At 31.7% G+C, this 5,184-nt stretch overlaps 1 long non-coding RNA gene across 2 annotated transcripts; it reads left to right on the plus strand.

Annotated features, from left to right (window-relative positions):
- Positions 1 to 817: 817 nt before the first annotated feature.
- Positions 818 to 4,649, plus strand: LOC145052370 (uncharacterized). 2 transcript variants are annotated; one of them, XR_013684051.1, is made up of 3 exons: positions 818 to 1,697; positions 3,624 to 3,739; positions 3,873 to 4,647. It is a non-coding gene; the product is annotated as an uncharacterized LOC145052370 (long non-coding RNA). The 2 variants fall into 2 exon arrangements; XR_013684052.1 differs by lacking the exon at positions 818 to 1,697 and adding an exon at positions 2,235 to 3,406 and having other exon boundaries at positions 3,873 to 4,649.
- The last annotated feature ends 535 nt before the right edge of the window (positions 4,650 to 5,184 follow it).

Genomic DNA, 5,184 nt, shown 5'->3' on the forward strand with positions numbered 1-5,184 from the left:
CCTACTTCTAAGAATTCACAACTTTATTCTAATATCCTTCAGTCAAAGCTTGTTACTCCAAAAGTTACTTCAACCGACACAATAAGCCCTTTTGCAAAACCTATAACTCCTCAAACTCAAAAATCTGTTACTCCTAGCCCTTCTACAAAAACTCCTTATGTTCTTAATCCAAATTTCCTAAGAGTTCAAATTCTTGAAGATTTTCAAATCCATAAGTTACACCAAGGTTTTCATGTTCTCACAAATCATCTCTTTGGACAAGGGAAAACCTTTTATGTTGATTCGTATAAAACCCGAGAATATTATCAAGCTATTCTGCAAGAATCTGGTTCAGTCAATTTTGTTCATCGTTCTAATTCTAAAGAGGGAAACATTGATTTTAGCAAAGCTCATATTATCAAAATCATTTCTCCAGAAAGTTGGGTTCCAAACCTTCACTCTGAAAAACCTCTTATAAGTTATCCTGCTTATCCCAGATTTTCTTACTATGATTATCAAGACGCTTGGACTAAGGCATTCTTTATTCGGAATTTTTCACATTCATGGTTTATCTTCTTTGATTTGAACTTCAATTGTGAATACCCAAGATGGTTTATCAATTGGTACAAATATATGGGTATTCTTCCAAATTGTTTGCCAAAAGAAATTTACGCTGGATATCTCAAATTTAAAGAATTGTTTATTCAACAAATTCCAGAATTTGAATACATGTTACAATTCACCATGATATTTAAAGTTCCATGGATAATGTCTTGGACTTTTCATTATCAAGAAGCAAAGGATTCCTCTCCTCCTTGGCTTAATCGTCAATTTCGCTCAAAATGGTGGGATAAAATGAAGATTTCTCAAGCCAGTGAACAAGCAGTAATTAAACATTATCAAGAAATATATATTCAAAAACCAGAAGTTGAAGCCACTTTTATCAACAGTCTTCCCAAAAGTGATGTGGATTTAATTGCAAGAATTAAAGATGCTGCTACCTCTTCCCCTGAAGAACTTCAAAAATTACTTCAAGAAATTCGCCAAACTCCATCAGTTTCTGACGATTCTCCAAAATCTATAAAGAATGATTTATTTGAAGACGCTCAAGACCCTTTTGATGACCCTTATGAAGAATAAGAAATCATTATCCATAAATTTGATGTAATACTTTAAATGTAGGATATTTCGTTTTCTCTATTATCAAAATTTTGTTTTTCAAATACGTATGCATGTATACTATGATGGTATTCATGTATTTATGTATAAACAATTTTTATCAAAATTATTATCAAATCTATAATCAATGATGATATGAAGACAAAAAACTTTAGAAGATGCTCTATAATGGCTTGCTTTATCAAAAGAAGATGATCATTGATTACAAACGACAATTGTTTCAAAAGATGAATGACAACCACTTTCAAGGACAACCACTTACAAGTAATTATTTCTATTGATTGGCCATGGGTTCTTACGGTGAAAAATATCACTACATGATTTCAAGACTTTGAAGACTCCAAGATGATTATAAATAGAGACTATCCTTTAGTTGAAGACAGAAGAAAAAATTCATTCTCTAAAAAATGTTCATCTCATGTCTAAAAAATCCCCAAGAGTCTCTCTTTCTACTAGTAGATGTTCAAAGTCTTTAGATTTTCAAATAATTCTTTCTCCAGAAGTATGTACTGATTGTAATTCAAGCCTAATTCAAGAAGGTATTATCTAAAATATTTTATCGTTGTGTTGTTTTTATTTTTCTATGATAATTTCATTTCGAGTTATTCTAACTATTAATTCTACAAGATTTGAAATTTTTGTTAAAATAGTACTCGTTTTTAATAATCAAATTCATGCTTAAATCATTTAATTATGTCTAACAAAATCTTGATGAATTGCATTCCTAATAGAAATATTCTTTTAAAAATACAGCAAATCCAAGAATCTATAAATAACTCTGAGCAAAATCTTAAAGATTCTTATAAAACTACTAATCAAGGTACAAATTTAAACAATAATCATATTCGTGATGTTAGACGGTTCATAAGAGCAAGTATAAAAATTCGAAACAAACAGATACGTTATCTAAAAACAAAACTATTTGTTTTCTAAATGACCAAAGACAAAATTATCTCTAATTTATAAATTTCTAATAGAAATGATATATATATATATATATATATATATATATATATATATATATATATATATATATATATATATATATATATATATATCATTATTATATACAAAAACCATTTTTTTAGAAAGGCTTCGTGCATTTCACGCATGCCTTCTTTTTTGGCGCGTGAGGCACTATTCAACCACTCTCATCACATGTACGCCCCAATCTATTTACTCCAGCTTATTAGAACACGCGTATTCTTTATGATGAACCGTCTTCTCCACCAATACATGTCTTCCACAGTGAGAGACATGTGCCTCCTCCTCAGTCGTATGCCTTTTCCAATATGATTTCAAGAAATCCCCATTACACTCTTTATTCCACCGTTTCCTTTTTATCTCTCCATTTCTCTCGTTCCAAATCGAATTTGAAGCTCTCTATTCTACTTCTCCACCACCGTTTCCTCTTCATACAAGCTTCAGTCGATTAATGTTGTTCACATATCCTCGGTTATGAAGATTTTTTTTTTAAATTTTTTTGATGAATAAGCCTAGACCGACTCCACCATTCGCCGGACTTCCACTCCCCCTCTTTCTTCTTCTCCTCCAAAATAAAATTTTATATTGTTCTTGATTTTAATCATATGGGTTGACCCTTCTCTTCCATCAACCATACTCCTAAGGTAGAGGGTGTCGTAGCTCCAACTGTATCCCAATACACGACTGCCTAATGGGTGGTTTCCAGCAGATATTCGTTAGTTCTTTTTTTTCTATTAATTTGAGTGTATGTTTAGATATTTTGATCGATTCGGATCAATAACGAAGGTATCAAATTTTCCTATGATGGCTCACTTTAGTAGGAAGTGACGATGAGCAGGTCGCAGGAGGTGGTGCTCACCGCCTTGCATTAGCTGCTCTAAACATAGGCGTGTCTCTAATTGCTTAACCCTTTTTGTTCGTTGTCGTCTTGTTTGGCTTTGTCTCATGTATTTCTCTAAAAGAGTTTGATTAACTTTTGATTTTGCAGATTCTGGTTGAGGGTTCTTCGACAATTAGTGTTTTAATGTTTCTTCTTACCCTTGATATCCGAAGTGCTATTAAAATCTTGTTCCGATTTTTGATTTTGTAATTTTATTCTATGTCATCCTTATATTTATCCTATTTTCTAAACATAGGCCACGTCCTTCTTCCCTCTTGTGGCTCCCGACAACAATAGCCAACAAAACTTTGTTCTTCTCACTCTTGATGTAAAAATTGGCACTTCCCCAATGCTAAAAGATATGGAGTTTATTTAGGATTTAGGGTAACATCATTTTATTTTCTTTGTCTGTTAAAATTATTTAAATTAAATACATATCTATTTAAGATGAAATTAGCTCACATGTGCTTTAGAATTAGACATTGTAACATACTTATACTGGTATTTGTTGGAAACTTCAGTTTGGTTTGTTTACATGCTTGATTAAGTAGAATCTTAGTTTAGTTGATTCTGACATTTATAACTTTATCTTGTATAACAGTTTCTCAGGTTCATGGGTCTAAACCATTCAACAAAGGCTTTACATGATACATGTATTGTTGGCAATTCATCCATCATCACATACCCCTCTTAGAGTTGGTGGACAGTAGAGTAGAGGTAAAATTTGTGTTCCCTTAATGTTGTATAACCATAATGAGTTTCCTCATAATATTTTATTTGTTTATACCATGGAGATTGTTGTTCAGCTCATTTTATTTGGAACTTATACAAAAATACTATTTTTTTATAGTGAGGAAGCAGAAGCAACATGACAGAAGAGAAATCATGATTTTATTAAAGTTGAAGTACGTAGATGTGAGCCATTCATGGTGTGTTTGTAGCATGAGTATGGAACCTTACTTCTCTTTCTGATTAGTATTAGCTTTCATGGAGCATAACAGAAAAAGAAACTTGAGGTAGCTGATCAAAAGAATATTACTGAAGAAGATGCACAAATTCCTCAAGAGCCCGAAAAATGGACAAGTTTCACCCTCTTGCACCACCTGTATCCTTAATTCACATGGAATACCACTGAAAAATCCAAATTTGGAGATTGATGGCCTTCCTAATGTTATACCCCTGATTTGATCACATGTCAAAACTCATGAATCTCAATCTGTTTCACCCTAATTACAAGGTAGAAACCAGGGGAAGCAACTTGTTTGTGACAACACTCAACCACATGTAAATGAAATGATATGGTTTAACTATATATCTAAGGCATATGAGAGAAAGGAAAATAACAGTTTTCATATATCAAACTGGTTTTCAAGAAAATAAGGTCAATTTCTAATAGGCCTTCATCCCATGGAGTGCGGTATAAAAAGCTAATGGTTAAACAAAGAGCTATTGTTCAATCTTTTTATTTGAATAAATTCCACAATTCCTTTATGTTTCATGGGCATAGCAAAGATGACACTATAATACAAAAACTGCATGCGAGCATATTTAGTTCTTTATAGTTTATAATTCTATTTTTTCATTAGAAGAATATTGCAACTACACGTGCTTTATAGAAAGTTGGTTTATGTGGTATTTTTTAGACACAAGCGTAAAAGTAAGCTACCAAAAATATTGATGCAAGTAGCAGTAGGCTTCCAAGTACTTAATGGCTTTAATACACTCTTAATTAACTATTTCTTAATTAATTATGTAAATGTTTTATTGGTTGTTTTCCTTGCTATTATCATCCATAATTTGAACATATAATATGTTACGGGTATTGAATTTATTTGAACCTTTCTATAATTTGTTTATATATAAAGATGAAATCTTAATTAATTACTAATTAGATGCTCCAAAACCTTTATATGGCATTCTAAAGGACACTCTACCACCGTTTACAATGTTTATTGTTTTCATTAATTTTACATATTTGTTTTGTTCATATGTTCCAAATTTAACAAAAAATTAAACTTTGAGCATGAGAAATATGTTATACTAATGGACTTTAACCTCCTTATCTATCATAGTAATTTATTTTTCTTGTATTCTTTCCTCATATCCACTTCCAGTAAAAACCATACGACATTCGTGGGCCGTGCTTAGCACGGCCATCTCGC

The sequence above is a fragment of the Lactuca serriola genome, chromosome 5, assembly GCF_051521515.1.
Source record: "Lactuca serriola cultivar US96UC23 chromosome 5, Lser_US96UC23_V15, whole genome shotgun sequence".
NCBI classification, from domain to species: Eukaryota; Viridiplantae; Streptophyta; class Magnoliopsida; order Asterales; family Asteraceae; genus Lactuca; species Lactuca serriola.